We start from the raw sequence: 19,252 nt of genomic DNA on the forward strand, positions 1-19,252 counted from the left end.
CCTCTCTCCAAATATAATCACTGTCTGAACTACTGGGGGGTTAGAACTTCAGCATATGAATCGTTTGTGTGGGAGTAGGTGGACATAATTCAGCTAAGTTCTATTTGAAATCATTTTATATTTTTGAAAAGTACTGAATCCTTCAACCTTAAATTATGATGCTTACTGTCCTCTATTTGTTTAGCCTTATTTTTAAGGAATCAGTAAAAATCATAAGTTCTATTATTTCCCTAATGAATGTATTTGATTTTACCTCAAATATAACAAAAAAGGGGAAAGAATCAATATGTATTCAAAGCTGACATACATGAAAGTGAAAGAGAAGGCTCAGAAGGCTTATCGAAGAGTTTTATAGTTCCACCTCCTACAAAAACATGCCTGCTACTGGCTTGGTCACAAACTAATACAGTGTCTCCTATGTGAATAGTTCCATCTAGCTGTTTGCAGGTCTCTTTTAGGTGCTTATTAAGAAATAAAAAAAAATTGTAGTAAAAAAAAGTCTTTGAAAACTCAACAAATTACTAATAATTGATTATAGAGTATTTAATTTTTAAGATTGTTATTATGCTGTAAATATTAATAATTTCAGGAGTGTTACTGTTTTTTCTTAATAAATCACATTATTCTAACAACAAATACCTCCTTAAAATCCGTTTCTATAGTGAAGTTAAAATCACTATTGTGTTACAGAGAATGGGCTTAATTTTCAGAATAATTTAGACAATCGCCATTTTTCAGTAATATAGGATCCTTTAGAACTTCTATTCCTTTCAAGAATCTTACAGAACTTGAAGATAGACCAAAAGCAAATATTCTTATCTATACTTTGCAGATAGGCCAACGAAGCTATTGAGAGTGGCAGGGTTTTTAATCCTCTATTCCTTTGGAATTCAAATCCCCCCCCCCCTTTTTTTTGGCCCCTACTCCTCCCTCATACCAGCAAAACTTTTTCTTTGCCATATTGCTTCCAGGCATACAACACTATGGAGGAGTATCAAAGTAGCTCAATGCAACAGCTCTAGTTCCATGAGGAATTCAAAAATCACTATGGGTTATGTTTGAACACTATCACCTGAGGGCTTAAGATATGATTTTGCCATCTCTGCACACCCCATTGCCCACCAGAACTTGCTGAATCTATTTCCATTCATAATAAAATGCTGTTTTCCAGAGACATTTGGTGTTTGAATAAGTACAGCACCGAGTATTAGTATAAACGGGATATAATCAGTTTAAGGAGATTAAGAAGGTATCAGATACACTGCTGTATTGAAGTCAACTTTATATTTTTTCTTCCAAGGTTTCATTTAAATTCCCATTAGTTAACATATGAAGTCAACTTTAAATTCCCAAAATAACGGTTTGGGGCTCCTGGGTGGCTCAGTCAGTTAAGCTGAAACTCTTGGTTTCAGCTCAGTTCAGGATCTCAGGGTTTGGGTTCATGCATTCAAGGGCCTGCTTGGGATTCTCTCTCTCTGCCCCACCCCTCACATACTCTCACGCTCTCACAGAATAAACTTTAAAAAATTCCCAAAATGGTTCAGTGTACATGCATATGCCTGAAAATATGTATCCATGAATCTAAAGCTATATAGTAAGCAAAATAACTTATAAGGCTATTTCCTACAAATTCATCCCTCTTTGGTATGAATTTAAGTTTTTATTTAAATTTCAGTTAGTTAACATACAGTGTAATGTTACATTCAGGCGTGCAATATAGTGATTCAACACTTCCATGAAACACATGGTGCTCATCACAAGTGCTCTTCTCAAGCCTCATCACCTGTTTCACCCATCCCCCACCCACCTCGCTCTGGTAACTGTTAGTTTGTTGTCTGTAGTTAGGAGTCTGTTTCTCGGTTTGCCTCCCTCTCTCTTTGGTACGAATAATAATGATGCACTAGCTGTCAGTTTCACCACAGCAAGTAATGGTTTTGTGAAGTAATATGATTGAGAAACATTTAAAATAATTGAAGTACTGGGCAATGAAACAATAGGTGGAGATTACTAATTATTAAAATTGACCCAGTATGCTCCTTGTGATAGGTATATGCCAAAATGTCTTTGTTAATTTCTGTCAGAATCTTTTATATCCCATTCAGCAGTTAAAATAGCAACCTTCCCTGAGGAATAGGATTACCCCCAATTTCTTTCAGTAACAAGAGCCCAAAGATGTTGGATCTCATAGAAGGAATGGAAGTATATTGCCACAATAACACATTCTACCCATTCTTGTCTCCAACCCCTTTTGGTTCACATTGCCCTATAAAGTTTTCTTTTTACTTTCAAGGTAGCTACCTATTCACATGCAATCTACCTTCGATACAGTTTTATTCTTTTGCACTGACCTTTTACTAAATTAAGTCTGGGCAAAATAGGACCTGCAAAACCAATGTTACAAATATAGTAGAGGTAAGGAAAAAAATAGAACACAGATGTAAAGTATACACTGAAATGGAACAGAAGAAAAGGTATTATTTATTTCTAGGAAATAAGGATTAGAAAGCTAAAATTTGATAATCACTAGAATTTAGTAAATTTATTTAAATATTTCTGGTTGCTTGTTAAAAATATTTAAAGTTTTATATTTTAACTTTGAGGTTTGAAGGGATCATAAATATCAAATTAATCCCCACTCCCAACCTCTGTCTGATAATGTTGAGTTGAACCAAATTGTCTCATTTGCTTATGATGACTGATACATGTAGGTCTACAATAGATTTGCTTCATAATGCATAAATTGCAAAACATTATTTTTATTTTAATCAAAACCGTCTTAGAGAGTATAAGTTTCTGCTTCAGATTCAGAAACCTGGAAAGAATTTCACAAACTACAGTGCAAAGTCAGATAATCTACACTATCATAACTTTTCTTGAACACATCTGAGAGCCGAGGTTATACAGAAACTAAGTACCTGAAATCTAAGAGACGATGACACCACCCCCCAAGGAGATAGGGGACAAAAGCACTGATTTGTCTGGGACAGAGCACATGAGAAGACACAACCAACTTACAAGTAAATAACATGAAGCCTCCTACAATTTTTTAACAGATTGCAGAAAGCTGAGCACAGAGTAACATGAAAATGTGGAACCCTTTTAGCAGGAAGACCCAACTGGTATTGGTATTGTCACATCTTTACCACCAGGAGTGGCTGATCAATGCTAACAAAATTCAGGAGCTTTCTGCATGGAATCACATATCTCAATTCTTCTAGCCAAAAAAAAAAAAAAAAGTGCTGTTTCATAGATCCCTTATCACTAAAAAAAGAAACCTAGAGTCTACTTGACTCTGTGTATTACAGACAGTACAGACTCTGTGATTGATGATTTGCCAATTACAGCCTCCAGTGGAAGATAGCCTCTGCATGGAAGCACTCTTTGGAAATTTGGACTTGTGGCTTCCATGCCATAGCTACCAATTACCCTTATTTTGAAAAGCAGCTATTGGGGCACATGGGAGGCCCAGTCAGTGAAGCATCTGACTCTTGATTTCGGCTCAGGTCATGTTCTAGGAACCACGCTTGAGTGTGGAGCCTGCTTGGAATTCTCTCCCTCTCTCTCTCTCTCTCTGCCCGGTTCATGCTCTCTCCCTCTCTCTCAAAATAAATAAAAATTTGAAGGAAAAAAAAGAAGAGCAGCTATTAGTTTAATACTGAACACTTAGCAAAACTGCACACTTGACCCATGGAAGACTTGGAAAACTCTTGCCTCATATTCCCATTATTGGCTGGACCAATTCAGATTCAATCACCAACAAACTGGGAAGAGCCTCCAAAATCTTCTGTTATCACAGAGAAATGGTATACTCAAGAATACTGTCACTCTTGTCTTACAGAGGAAACTTTACCTTCCGGTGTGCCACTTAAGGCAAAGCCACTGGTTCAGTGGGGCACTCAGTTCCATCAAAGCTCCACTGAATCAGCTTCTGCAAAGTTTTTCTTAAAGGCCCTTTAGCTGTGCAGACCATGCATTCTCTGAAGCAACTACTCAACTCTGATGTTGCATAAGAGCAACCACAGACAACACACAGATAAATGAGTGGCTTTATGTTCCAATAAAACTTTATTTACAAAAAGAGATAGGCAGCCCATGATCCATAGTTCAACTCCTGTACTAAACACCTGTTCTTCATTCACTGGTGTTTCAGCAAAGCAAAAACCATGTAGAGCCAAAAGTCGACATGGATAGAACTCATACTCTTAGGGTAGAGATAATGACTTAGCTTGGTATGCTGATTGGAAAACTACAAGATGGAAAATTATCGAATTATTTGGCAGTAATTTAGATAGTATAGAAGAGAGGATTCGTAAACTGCCTAAGTCAACAGAATACTTCCATTAATGCAGGAAAAGATAGAATTGCTTAAGAGACATATGAGGCTTGCTGAAAATGTCTCACATACATGCAACTAGAATCCCAAAGTATAGGAAAGACAAAATCAGCGTAATCAATAGTTGAAAAAATACTGGCTGAAAATTTGCAAAAATTGATAAAACACATTGAGCCCTGTAAGCAGCTGTATGGATTCCAAACAGGATAATTAAAAGATAATCCCCACCTAGGCACATCATGAAAAATCCACCAAAAACTAAACACAAAGGTAAAATTCTTAAAGAAAAGGACGTATTATGTACAAAGTAAAAAATACAGAAGCTGACTTTTTAATAGAAACAAAAGACAGTTAGATGTCCTCTTTAAAGTACTCTATAATCCACTGTTTTCTATGTATCATGGCTCCTCCTTATGGAAGACTGTAGGCAGCCAATGAAACAATGACATGGAAAACATTCTTTCATGGGAGATTATAGCAGCAGGATCCTATATATTTTTTTGTCCATACATTGTTGTAGAGTCAAGAATCAATTCAAGTCTCCAAAACCAGCCTATTTGAATCCAAGATACTGACATTTAACAGTGAATTTCTCTCAAAAGATAGCTGATTCTACATCTATTTGATTACAGTTAACTCCATGAGGAGATAGTCTTGCACATAATTGAGAAATGCCTTTCCCTCCTACATTATTTGCAGGTAACTTGAGTTTATCTAAGCTTGAGAAATACAGCCCTCACATTCTTTTCCTTGAGTAAATTTGCCCTACAGGAAAAAAAATTAATCCACTTAATTATTTTGATCAGAATTTTGAAATCTAGCCCACCATAGGTTATTTTTGCCATCAACTCTAACTTTTAGTTATGCTTTCTTATAATAATCTTTTATCAGTTTTATTTTTGAATGATATGGAAATAGTTATATCTTACAACTCTAAAAGTCAGTGACTATCTGGTTTCTCTATATTCCCTTCGGTTTACCATTTGCGAACTCCCTAATTGTCTAATTCTTACTGAATCTCTCAATCAAGACACTTCATTACAATCTGTTTCCTAACTGGTTTGTTAAAATTACAACCTCTAAGTTACAAAATATATCATCCAAGTATTTGCAGGAAAAATTTTACCAAACATTTTACCACAGATTAATAAGTATTGACATTTTGTCATTTTTTTTCTACCCATCATTAACGGATTTCTTTCCACTAGCCTTCTATTCCCAAAGTCGGGGCTATATAATTTTTTTTTTTTATAAAGGTAACTCCGCTTCTATTTATGTCAGCCAGTTCTTGCTAGGTTACAGTGTAGTAACAAGTTGAGATGTTGCAATATAGAAGTCTTACAAAGTTTATCATTTGCTCACAATATATATTTTTTGTACATCAGCTTGTGGTTTGTTCCTATAGCCTCTATGTCCACTAGGGCCTCTCCTTCATCTATTTACACCATTTTGGGTTATTGGCTAAAGCATATTCCAGACCTGGGACATGACATCATCATCATGACAGAGGAAAAAGAGCACAACACGATAGTTGCTAATGCCCCTTCTCAGAACTAGCCTTAGCCTTTGGAATTCACACTTATGTTCAGTTGGTCAAAAAAAGGGAAAGGGCCATGCTTGGTATCAACCAATTAGAGGAGGCTAAAGGCCTTTGGTCTCAGTTCTGTGAGTATAATTAGTGCTTCACTCTCATGCTGTACCCCCATCTAAACATACGTGTTAAAGGCTATAAATACTTTAAGAAGTAAATATAAGAGTATAATGTAAAGCAATCCTTGGCTATAAGTTGACAAGTAATAGATGGCTTGCATCCTTTATCTTCAAACCACAAGATATATAGGAAGTTTTAGAACCAATTTATAATATTTCTATACAGGATGTTCAAATAAGACATTTTAAAGAAGAAAACATATATTACACATTAAAGAGGCTGCTTAAGTAAAAGAAACCCTTAACATATTACAGATTATAATATAACATGTATCGGGACTTGCCAACAACCAATTCGCTTGCTTTCTGGAACCTGATAACTAAACTGATATTACCAGAGACTGCATGCATGTATTTGCCCATGATGTCTAGTATATAGAACTTACCCTACAGAACATAATAAAATTGGTGTATAAGCATTGAAAGCTAAGATACAGATGGAAATTCAAAGGTGATTTTCTTTATCTTGAAAGCCAATTATATTACTCCATTGCCACGTTTCTACCTTTAAGGTTTAAGGATAATTCTTTTTTTTTCTTACTTTACTATGTAAAGCAGAAAATACAAAATTATTAGAAACACATGTAAAAAAGAGAAAATTAATCTCAAATCTACTTCTGAAAATATCTAGAAAGTATCTGGAAATCAAAGCTTGGGTTTATAGGACTACTTCAGTGAAGTTATTTTCACTATGACCTTCAAATCTAATCAGTCTTTAAGTAGGGACTAGAGTGGGATCAACCTCACCAACATTAAGAACACATTCTGACACACGTAGCCAAAACGGTCTTCCTCTTCCAGGTGACTTAAAAGTAAATGTACATCTCATTGTACCAAGGAGCAGAGTGACCACATCAGCAATGTAACAATAGTGTGGATAAATCACTCTGCTGGTAGTATACTACTAAACGTCTATATTTAGCCTATCATACTTAATATAATTGCAAAACTAAATTAACTATTGATAAAATTCTAGGTTATTTTGTTGCCTTCATTCTGTAATGGTGATATTTATTTTCCAGTAAACACTGATTTTAATACTTGTCACTCGGCACTTGGCTAAACAGCCTATTTGTTGAACTTTTACGAAATCCCAACATGATTCATTGCGTACTTATAATTGATATACATGCACAACTAGTTTCTCTCTCAGTACCCCTAACTTTATATTTGACACAAGTGTTCAGGGCAAGTCAACAACATGCTCCATCTGCCCCTTCCTCACATAATTTTTGTTTTATCTCGGCCCTTAACACTCTTCCCTTTGTTCTTCCTGCCTTCCTTCCAGATCAGCACACTGACCTTCTTGCATTTGGCTTAATAGGCTGTGCTCCTAGAACTTTATTCTAAATATTTCTTCTGGCTAGAATATAACTAACTTCCCCAAATATTTGCTTGGCTTTGCACCTCACTTCCCTTAACCAAATCTTATTTTCTAAATGAGATTGACCCTGGCACCTAAGGAAAACCTTTGCCCCCAGAACTTTTTTTTCTTGCCCCCAGCACTTAGTTTCCCAACCCTTATCTAGTTTCCAATTTTCCAATTTTAGTTTCCAATTTTATGCTGCACTTATCGCCTGGCTTACATATATCTTACATTTTTGTTATGTTTATTGTATGCTGCCTGCTTCCCCCCTTCCCCCCCCCCCCCCCGCCCCATTCCAAAATAAGTTCTTCAAGGGCAGGGATCTTATATTGTTTTGTGCCTAGTGCATAGCAGTTTTTCAATAAATATTTTACAGAGGAGTGAATGAGCCATGAATTAGGGCTTTGAGTTCTAGCACATCTGAAATGGTGACTATTACTGCCCATAATTCATCCACATAATTCGTCTACTCTAAAGAGCTTAATTCCCTATAAACACTTTAAAGCTGCAAGCAGAGCTCCTATGTAGATGCCAATAGCATAGATTTTATACAAATATTGATGATTAAATGCATTCTTCAACAAAAAAGGGAAAAGATCCTAACTAGAGTGAATACTCCCCCTGGGTATATATGTACTAAAATATTACAGTTTCAACAAATTCATGACATGATGACAATGATTATTTTTTAATTTTCCATATCTTAAACCTTTTGGCAGCAATAAGGTTGTCATATGAACTCAACTCTTCTTTCATGTTGGGGGAGCAAAAACCAAAATGAAAACAAATTTTTTTTCCACATTGGAGTTAAATGATATGAAAAGAGTTCCTCTATAGATAATAAGCATGGTACATTGATTTATGCTAATGATAGTAATAAAGGAAAGCATGTTTTATGATATTATAAAATGAATGATAGGACTACTTATCTCCTCCATGCAGATCTATCACAACTTTTGAAATGGGAATTTTAGTTCATGGAAAAATGTGGGTCCATTCACAAACCATTCACTTTCAATAAATTTTGATGCTGCCCTAATGTCAATAAATGGTTTATTTTTGACAGAGCCAGTGAGAGATACAGTATCTGTATTTTTCTTATCACACACAGCTTCTGTGTTTCCTTAAACACTTAAAATTCCATATGGACAAGCACTGTGTCTGGTGTGTGCCTTTCTAAAACAAAGGGCCAACTGGCAAGGACTCTCATAGCGATTGTAAGATAAAGCCAATCTGAAACAATAGCTTACAAATTTTTGCATCGCTTGTGTTATAACATAGAAGGTTCAGATTGTTTGTTGAAATGAACCGGCAAAGTTTTATTTAGGAAATGACACAACATACACCAGTATATTCTGCTTTTTAAACTCACGAGCTGCGTCACTTATGCGTATTATTTAACTCCCACTTCTCCATTAAATTGGAATGATATCCACCTCATAAGACTGTCGTGGGATTTAAATGGGGTGAACCCAAGGCACCGTGCATTACATATGCAAAAAATATTGGTTGGTACTTAAAATTAATTTAGGCAACTCTATATATAAGGTTTGAAGCAATCCTTCGAGGCTCCATTATACAGATCAGAGTAGAAAACCATATACAGGGCAAACTACAGCATCAGTAGGAATTGACATTAAGTCAGCCCAGTAAATTTCTCAAAATTTTTTAAATGTTTATTAATTTTTGAGAGACAGAGTGTGAGTGGGGGTGGGGCAAACAGAGGGGGAGACACAGAATCCGAAACAGGCTCCAGGCTCTGAGCTGTCAGCACAGAGCCCCACATGGGGCTCAAACTCATGAGCCATGAGATCATGACCTGAGCCAAAGTTGGACACTTAACCGACTGAGCCACCCAAGTGGCCCAAATTGTTCTATACATAAATACAACCATGTGAGCAGACTTAGACCAATACATAGAATGTTACCAGTGCCTCCAAGGACTATTTCATGACACCACTCTAAAGATAACATCCTACACCTTAGTTTTGTCTATTTTAGAAACAACTATAACATATGCACTTTTTGGTATCTGAATTGTTTTAATCAACATTGTTCATCATATAGGGTTTTTTGTTTGTTTTAGTCACAGTTCATTTTTGCTATAATGTATTCCATTGTATGGTTAGGTCATAATTTTTCCATTATAGTTGGATTGAAATTTGCATCATTTTTCAGTTTGGGACTATTCTGCAGTGCTACTAAGAATATCTCTTATGCAAATGTATTAAAACAGTTTTACAAGGATGTTCAAATATTCAGCTTTAATAGAGATCTGAAGAGATCTCCAAAGAGATTTGACCAAAACAAAAACTTTGAAAGTAGTTCATGAGTTCCATATCCTCACCAACACTTGCCATTCTTTCTTTCTTTAAGCTATTCTGTAAACAGGCATCTTGCATCATATCATGACTTTATATTTTCCTAATGACTAATGAAGTTGAGCATTTTGTTATATTTATGTGGCTGTATCATTTCAATGCTTTTTATTCCAGAACGATTTTAGATTTACAGAATTATTGCAAAGATAGTACAGAGAACTCCCATATCTCCAATTAATAAACCAACATTGATACATTATTAAATAGAGTTCATACTTTATTCAGATTTCTTAATTTTTTTTCTAATGTTCTTTTTGTGTTCCAGAATCCCACAAAAGATATGACATTACATTTAGTTTTTATGTTTCTTTAGCCTTTTCTTGGCTGTGTCAGTCCTAAGACTTTTCTTGGTTTTGATGACCTTATAGTTTTAAAGGTTATATCAGATGTTCTGCAGAATTCCCTTCAAATGGGATTTAATTTTTTTCTTGTAATTATACTAATGTAGTGTATTTTAGGAAGACCACAGAAGATACACTCTCATCACATCAAGGCTACATATTATTGATATGAGTTATTACCCTTGACGTTAATCTTAGTCATTTGACTTGAGGTAGTGTTTGTCAGTTTTCTCCACTGTAAAGTTCCTCTTTCATTTTTCTCCCTTACCATAACCATACCATACGATTTTGAAGAAAGTCACTATATGTAACACACAGTGAAAGAATAGGGACTTATGATCCCTATCCTCGAGGATAGAATAACTACTTAAACTATTTGTAATTCTTCAGCCTAGGAAATTTGTCTCTTCTCCCACGTTTATTTATTCAATTATTTATTTATATTACATGGACTCATGAATAGTTAAACTCTGGGTTATAATCCAATACTACTTTGCTCAAATAGTTCCAGCTGTAATTACTGGGAACTCTTTTAGTCGGTGCCAATATCCCTCTGGCATGGCACCATTGTTTGGTGTGTGTGTGTGTGTGTGTGTGTGTGTGTGTGTGTGTGTGTGTGTGTGTTTTGAGTACTTTCTCACTTTGTGAGGCTAAAAGATGTTTCAGGCCTATCTTGTATATTTCCTGTCCCAGTCCTGGAATTAGTGATTTATCCAAGGAGCCTTTTTAAAACTCAAGAATGGTATTTAAAAAAAATCAAGATCTGGGTGCTAAGTGTGTTTTGTTGCCAACAACTCACCAGCTTCTGCTATCAGGTGACTGCAGACTCATTATCAAGTTAGCAAAGATCAGCCTTGGCTCAGACCAAAAGGGCCACCCAGACTACATGCAGTATTATAAGTAAAATTATTGTTAAGTCATTCGATTTGGGGGTGAGTGATTATGCAGCAATAGATAACTCATGCACCCCTAATAAAATGAATTGGCTATTCCTCTTCAGTGTCTTTCCAAAATATTCTGTATGTACTTCCATCTTGGCATCAGGAACAACATAATAAAATGCTAGTTTATGGAATTATGGAATCACAAAATGGGAAGGCCACCTAGTGAGTGGGAAAAGATATTTGCAAATCATATATCTGATAAGGGGTTAATATCTAAATTCTATAAAGAACTTATATAACTCAATACCAAAAAAATGAGCAAAGGACCTAAATAGACAGTTGGCAAAGACAACATGTAGATAGCCAATAGACGACATGAAAAGATGCACAAGATCACTAATCAGGGAAATGCAAATCAAAACCACAAAGCAATATCACCTTATACCTGTCAGAATGCCTTCAATCAAAAAGACAAGAAATAACAAGTGTTGGCAAGGACATGGAGAAAAAGGAAACTTTGAGCACTGTTGATAGGAATTCAAACTGGTGCAGCCACTGTGGAAAACAGTATGGAGATTCCTCAAAAACTAAAAATAGAAATACCTTATGATGCAATAATTCCACCACTGGATATTTACCCCCCCAAATTCTAAAACTCTAACTTGAAAAGATAAATGCACCATATTTATTGAGGCATGATTTACAATAGCCAAGATATGGAAGCAACCTGTATCTACTGATAGATGAAGATGTGGTATATATACATAAATGTATGTATACACACATGCATGTGGGCATATGCACATGCACACACACACACAATGGAATATTATGCAACCATAAAAAGGATGAGATCTTGCCATTTGCCACAACACGGATGGACCCAGAGTATTATGCTAAGTGAAATAAGCCAGAGAAAGACAAATACCATCAGATTTTGCGTATGTGTGGAATCAAACAAAAAGCAAAAACATACCCATAAATACAGAGAACTAATGGTTGCCGGAGGGGAGGGGATGGGCAAAATGGATGAGGGGAGTGGAAAGTACAGACTTTCAGTTATGCAATAAGTTACAGGGATGAAAGGTACAACATAGGGAATATAGTCAATGGTATTATAATAGTGTCGTATGGGGACACTAGCTACACTTATGGCGAGCTTAACCTAACGTAGAGAGTTGTTGAATTACTGTTATACAACTGTAATGAAATTAACATTACAGTCAACTATACTTTAATAAATACTAATTTACATATGCTAGCATATTGTGTAGTCTGTAGGGACTGAAACTAACTTTCACCTTTGTGTTTTAATAAGCTTTACTATTTAGGTATGATAAGGCCAACAGATCAGGAGAGAAAGCCATTGGAAAGAGAGTTTATTATACTCACAGATCTCAAAACAGAGAGTATATTATAACGCTATGAGGGGCCACACAATCACTGGGGTTGGAAATGACCTATGGGCAAGAGCCTTCATTGTGGTTTTCTCAGAAAGCAACTGGCACGGCAGGGTAAACAGGTTTAAGATGACCTACTTTGAATAATTTCCAGCAGGATCTGAAGCATAGGGCCTGTCCTTGGTGGCCTATTACCCGGCCCCAGGGTGCTTAGGGCAGATGTAGAGTGACCCTAAGTGTAAGAAACTGAGGAAGTGACTGGGGATATGGACTTAATTGGTCACTTAAGAAAGGTCTGCTATCTTCTTGCTCCACCCATTAAAATGTGTTTAAAGCAATCTTAAATTGATTTAACATGACTCACTTCTCTAATAGGCCTTTGCATTGTGTTCCTTGCCTCAAGTTATGAAATAAAAGGCACTTATTTTCCACAGCTAAATTAATTCAAAGTAGATTGCAAAACCTTTTCTTGGGCTTCAAGGCCTTGTCCGTATGGCCCTGTCATAATGTCTTTCTTTGAAATAATTGAGTCAGTAACTGAAAAACATCCACAAGTGGCATGGAGAAAATCATAATATACACAAGTTTTTTTTCAAATTTGTCTTCCACTATCCTACTGCATGAGGTCTCATAAATACCAGGTTGGCCCAACCATTAGAGAAGGAAACTAACTTTATAGTCAATAGCCATCATTTTATTATTTCCTCTTTAGTGCTTGGGTCTATCCTCCAAGCAAATTCTTTTAAATCAAGTATATAAGGATTAATTATCTACTTTCTATAGACCTGAAATTGCAAGAAGCTATAGAGAGAGGAGAAAGAAGTGGAAGATACTTTCTCAAATGAGTTAGCTGAATCAGTACTTCTGATTAGTTGTAAGAACATTGTCTCTCAATGAAATAATATAGGGTGAACATAAAGCATGACATTATCAAGGGCTACGTTGTTGGTAGTGACTGTGGGACTAGAGTTCAGAGCCAAGCGTAGATCATTGTGGTTAAAAGTGACTGAGGGAAGGCAACTAAAGAAGCTAGCACATAAGAAGTACCAAGAAAGAATCTTAAGAAATGGAGTATGAGAAAGAGGAAAAAGCCTTAATAAAAGATAATGCGTACTTATTATAAATAACAGAATGGAAAGCCCTTCCCTATGTGAGACTAAAACTACTACACACAAATTTAATGACAGAAGTAGAAAAGTCACCATTTGGTAACTATCACAAAAATAATTGATTTAGGTAGGAATAAATGATGGAATCTAAAACCAGTGAATTTTGGAGAAACAAGTTATTTACACAGTCTCAAAATATCTCCTTATGAGGCACTACTTAACAAAGGCATATATACTAACATCACATTACAGACAACTGGCAGGTACCATCTAAACCAAGTGGTCAAAGTAAGCCATTATTTTTCATTGACCAGTTACTAATATTCATAAAGGGCATTTCAAATCAAGTGCACATATAATAATACTAGAGAATCTAACAAGGTAGAAAATATAATTTTCATAATTAGCTGCATAAAAATGTGGTTTCCCTGAATAATTTGTGTAATAACTATTAATCTGGACTCATTCTTCTTATGTGCTATTTTAACCCAGTTGATAGACAATGACTTCTTTGTTTTTTATCTTTCAGGGAAACTGTTAGAATAATCCGTTTTCAGTGTTACTTTTCAAAATGAATTTTTATTGATTTCTCTTTCAGATTTTAAGAAGGTGAAAATACATCAGAGGAAAACTACTACTAAGTCTAATTATGTACAATTGAGCTAACTCTGCTTTGAAGCAAATTGATTTAACTCTAGTTAAATTACAGCATTGTACTACTTTCATAGAACAATACAAAATAGACAAAAATACATTCCATGAAAATTTACAATGTTCCTCAAATAAAGAAAAATACACATTTTAATTGGGATGACAGGGAGGATGATTTTGTTATATTGGTCACTGCTTTAAGGAAAAAGATTAGCATATCCACAAAGAGGAATGCATTATAGTTAACAAAAGGAGTCAGACATAATAAGAATTGCTTTAAGACGTATCAGTGGAGAAAGACAGACCTAGGAAAGTCATGATGCAATTAATCAAGAAAAGCAATGAAATAGATGTTGATTCCAAAATGGCTGAGAATTTTAGCTCATTTTAACTCCATATTCAATAAGAGAAATGAAAAATGAAGGCAAGGACTAAAAGACACGTAGAAAATTCAAAAGCAATGGAAACCTTACCAAACTAACATTTTTTTTAAATGTTTTTATTTTTGAGAGACAGAGTGTAAACGGGGGTGGGGGGGTGGGGGGGGTGGTGGAGAGAGAAAAGGAGACACAGCATCCGAAGAAGGCTGCAGGCTCTAGGCTTCAAGCTGTCAGCACAGAGCCCAATGCGGGGCTCAAACTCATGAACTATGAGATGATGACCTGAGGTGAAGTTGGACGCTTAAACAACTAAGCCACCCAGGCGCCCCTAAACTAAGTAACATTTGACAAAAAGAGTACTCTAAAAGTCGTTCATTATAACAAGGCATGGCTCATTTGAAAATAAACTTATTTATTAAAATCCCAGTACTATTTCCAATTATTTAGAAAGAGTACAGTAATGTCAAGTATAAAAGTTTAATAGAAAACTTTGAGATGTGTGAAGAAATAGCCCAAATAACTGAAACACATTTCCTTAAAGGTTCTAGCTCAATGGAAATAAGTTGATGGCAAAATAACAGGATAATTTTCAACAAGCAGTCATTCTGATCCCTTGAGTTTATTAGTGGGTATGAGGGTAAAACTTTGTCCTGTGAAGTTTATCTCAGGAGTCAGTCACCAGAATACTGTGGGAATGTAGCCAATGAAATCATCTGAAGAATTAAGAACAAAAGGAGAATCCCCTCACAAAACCCCTTAATTAGCTTTTCTCTACACTGTAACTGAAATTTGTTATGCCACTTTATACACTTAAAATTCTTGAAAATTCCACTTTTAGAATACTCTAATTTTTTTAATTTAAATTCAAATTTGTTACCATACAGTGTTGTCATGGCTTCGGGAGTACAGCCCAGTGATTCATCTCTTAAATACGACACCTAGAGCTCATCCCAAAAAGTGTCCTCCTTAATGCCCATCTCCCATTTAACCTGTCCACCCACCCACCTCCCTTCCAGAAACTCTTAGTTTGTTCTCTGTGTTTAAGAGTCTCTTATGGTTTGCCCCGGTCTGTTTTTATCTTATTTTTCCTTCCCTTCCCCTATGTTCATCTGTTGTGTTTCTCAAATTCCACATGGGAGTGAAATCATAGATGTTTCTCTTACTGACTTGTTTTGCTTAGCAGAATACCCTCTAGTTCCATCCACATTGTTGCAAATTTCTGTTCCACTCTCCCATGTGAATTGACATCTTCCAGAAATACTTTCCTGAATATTATGTAGATTTCAGAAGCTTCCTATAATTGATTATATATTATATTTTCTTACTTCAGATGGCTTTAACAAAAATAACATAGGCTGGGTCACTTCAATAAACATTCCTTTCCCTGAGTTGTACTACAGGCGGACATGTCCAAGATCAAAGCATCAGCAAATACTGTGTCTGGTGAAAGCCCAGTTGTTTGTAAACAACAGTGGCCTGCCACTGTATCCTCACATGACTGAAAAAGAGCATGTCAGTCTCATTTTAAGGACACTGATTCCATCACAGAGTCTCTTCGCTCAGAACTTCTTCTAACCCAATTACCCCATAAGCCCCAATTCTTAAGACCATTCTATCAGGTGTTAGGGTTTCAACAACATATAAATTGTAGGGGATGGTGGGGGTTGGCGCACATACATGGAGTCCATAATAGCAATGAAAAATCCAACCAATGAACCATTTATAAAACTATTTACACTTTATCCCCAGGTTCAGGATTTGTCTATTACTCAACCATACTTGGATCAGGAATTGCATCTAATGGTAAATTTGTTAGCGTAGATAGCAGATTGTTTAAAAATAAATGTTTATTTTCTTGATGCCATATGTGATTACTTTAATGTTTAAGCCAATAAGACCACAAATAAATAGGATTGTTTTGGGGGCTGGTGGGACAGAAGATACTAGATGTTGGGAAAAGGTTTATGATTCCCCCCCCCCCCAAAAAAAAAAAACTTCAATTCTCCACTGTGAAGAATTTCAGTAAGAGAAGTTGTTAGACAAATGGGATATATTCTAGACCAAGTATGTCATGAAAATGGTAATTTATGAAGAAAGTTATTGCTTGATTCTGTGTGACTAAGTGGGAGAATTTTATATTTCCAAAATAAAACTGTAAAAAGAAAGACTAATTATTAAGCCAGTTGTGAATACTATAATTTTATTTTGTGGAATTACCTGCATGTCAGTTTGCCTTTGCAGGAAGCACTGAATTTAAATCACCATTATTGTTCATGTGACTTCTTCGGGATGCATCCCGACTCTCAAATTCATATGCTAAAACAGGACTATAGATGCAGGTAGTACTTATTTCTTGGCATTCATGTTCTTTCCTGAAGGCGACAAATTAAATTTTACAATTCTCGTTGCCTTTAGAGGAGATAATATAGAGTGGAAGGAGAAGAAAAAAACCGAAGCCTCCCACTAATCGGCTTTGGAAACCAACTGCTCCTCTTTGTCCCCTTCTTATTACAAAATAGATTCAAAATACTCATAAGTCATTGTTTTAAGAAAAACTGAGTCTTAGGTAAGATAGAATCCATTTACTTTTAATTGTGCTCTAGAGAAATGTAACGATTTATCTATACCATCAAATCTTTAAAAATCATAATTCTTGACACATTTTTACAGTCAGAAAATCTTGCCGGTCATCAGATCTCTAGATCTCTGATGGAGCTACTCTAACCCAAATGATATGGGTCGTTATGTTTTTAAAATTGCAAAATGATCATTGCTCATAATTTAACATAAACAATAAGGCAACAGTGAAAAAAATGTAACTTTAAACATTTCCTTACTTTTTGACACTAAAGAGAGCTTCACAATCCTCATGTGTATCCCTTGCTCCAATTCAGCAATTTCTTCACGCGGAAGCCCTGGTTCCTTTTATTAGAGAATGGGGATGCTACATGCTAGCTGGGCACACTGCTCCTGTGGGAGAATTATTTTTAGCAGTATGAATACGTCTGGAAACAGAGATCTCTGAGACAGAGAAAAATCTCATTCTTCAGAAGTATTTATTGAGAGTCCACTCTCTCAGATACTGTTCTGTATCTGGGAGAGTCATCAGTAAACAAAAGAAATCTACCTTTACGAGACTGATAGTCTAGCAGCAGGTAAAAGCAAAAAATAAATGAATGATGGTAAATAAATAAAAAATTGAGAAAAATAAGGGTGAAGGGTGACCACATTACAGAATGGGACATTTCAACAAAAATCGTTTAAGGGCGGGACTGAGACCTGCACACTGGCTGCAACAGCTCTCCTGGTCAGTTGATTATGAACAGCATAATCAACAGGGCAACTCTGAAGGGCAGAAGTGCTGAGGACAGACCCCCCCCAAATTAGTTGATCTGAATATCTGAAGTTACAGCCCAAAAAAGATTTGAGTAATCTCACTCATAGTGAGAAATAAGAGAACACAACAAGTCTAAAAACACTAAGACAGAAATGAGCTTTCTGTGATTCAAGAAAAGGAAAAAGACAAGTGTAAACCCAGTTTCATCAACTAGTGGGACAGTAAAACCATATGGTCAATAGGAAGGGGAGGGCTATAAAATGTCAAGTCTTTGAAGCCAAATTAATGAGTGTAGATTGTACTTTATCATTGACAGAACCCATTTGGGAAACAAAGGAATTACATGATCTAATTTATCATTTTTAAGAAAATCATCCCTCTTTTGCCTTTTGGCTTGGAAGAGGCAAAGGCACATTGTCCTGAATCCAGTTTATCCAACACCAGCCACCTCTACCATGCCACCTACACTTGACCCCAGTGAGACCAAAGTCACACACCTGAGGTGCACCGGTGGGGAAGTCAGTGCTATGTCTGCCCTGGCCCTGAAGATCAGCCTCCTGGATCTGTCTCCAAAAATGGTTGGTAATGACATTGCCAAGGCAACCAGTGATTGGAAAGGGCTGAGGATTATAGTGAAATTGACCATTCAGAACAGACAGGCCAGACTGAAGTGGTGGTACCTGTGCCTCTGTCCTGATTATCAAGCCCTCAAGGAACAACCAAGAGACAGAAAGAAGCAGAAAAACATTAAGCACAGTGGGAATATCACTTTTGATGAGATCGTCCATGTTGCTCAACAGATGCGGCACTGATCATTAGCCAGAGAACTGCTTGGAACCATTAAAGAGATCCTGGGGACTGCCCAATCTGTGCACTGCGGTGTTGATGGCCACGATCCTTATGCCATCAATAGTGGTGGAGTGCAATGCCCAGCTAGTTAAGAACTACAAAGGAAAATATTCCAGTAAAGGATCATTAGACAACCAAAAATCACCCTTGAGATGTGATTTTTAACTATTTTAACTATAGGAGGGGAAAACCCCTATTCTGCTTCCATCCCTAATACTACAAGCCAACCCTGACCTCTCTTATGAACCATCACTCTATCCCGCTGCTTCCTTGTCTGCTCTCATTGGAACTCTAACAGACATCCCAAACTTATCGTGTCTACAACCAAGTTCCTGATAGGTCTTGAGGACATTTCCTTATGCAGTATCTTTAATTCATTCACTCTCTACCACCAGGTACTAACAGAGTTACTCTGGCCCTGTGAGGAGACTTGTTGGAATCCCTGAGAAGTTATGACCACAAGCTGAGCCTCCAAAAGTTTATGGCCAAAAATGAAATTACAGAGTGAATT

General features: G+C 36.2%; 1 pseudogene; it reads left to right on the forward strand.

Annotated features, from left to right (window-relative positions):
- The first annotated feature begins 18,326 nt into the window (after nt 1–18,326).
- LOC102962174 lies at nt 18,327–18,833 on the forward strand (annotated as a pseudogene).
- Nucleotides 18,834–19,252: the final 419 nt, after the last annotated feature.

The sequence above is a fragment of the Panthera tigris genome, chromosome A2, assembly GCF_018350195.1.
Source record: "Panthera tigris isolate Pti1 chromosome A2, P.tigris_Pti1_mat1.1, whole genome shotgun sequence".
NCBI classification, from domain to species: domain Eukaryota; kingdom Metazoa; phylum Chordata; class Mammalia; order Carnivora; family Felidae; genus Panthera; species Panthera tigris.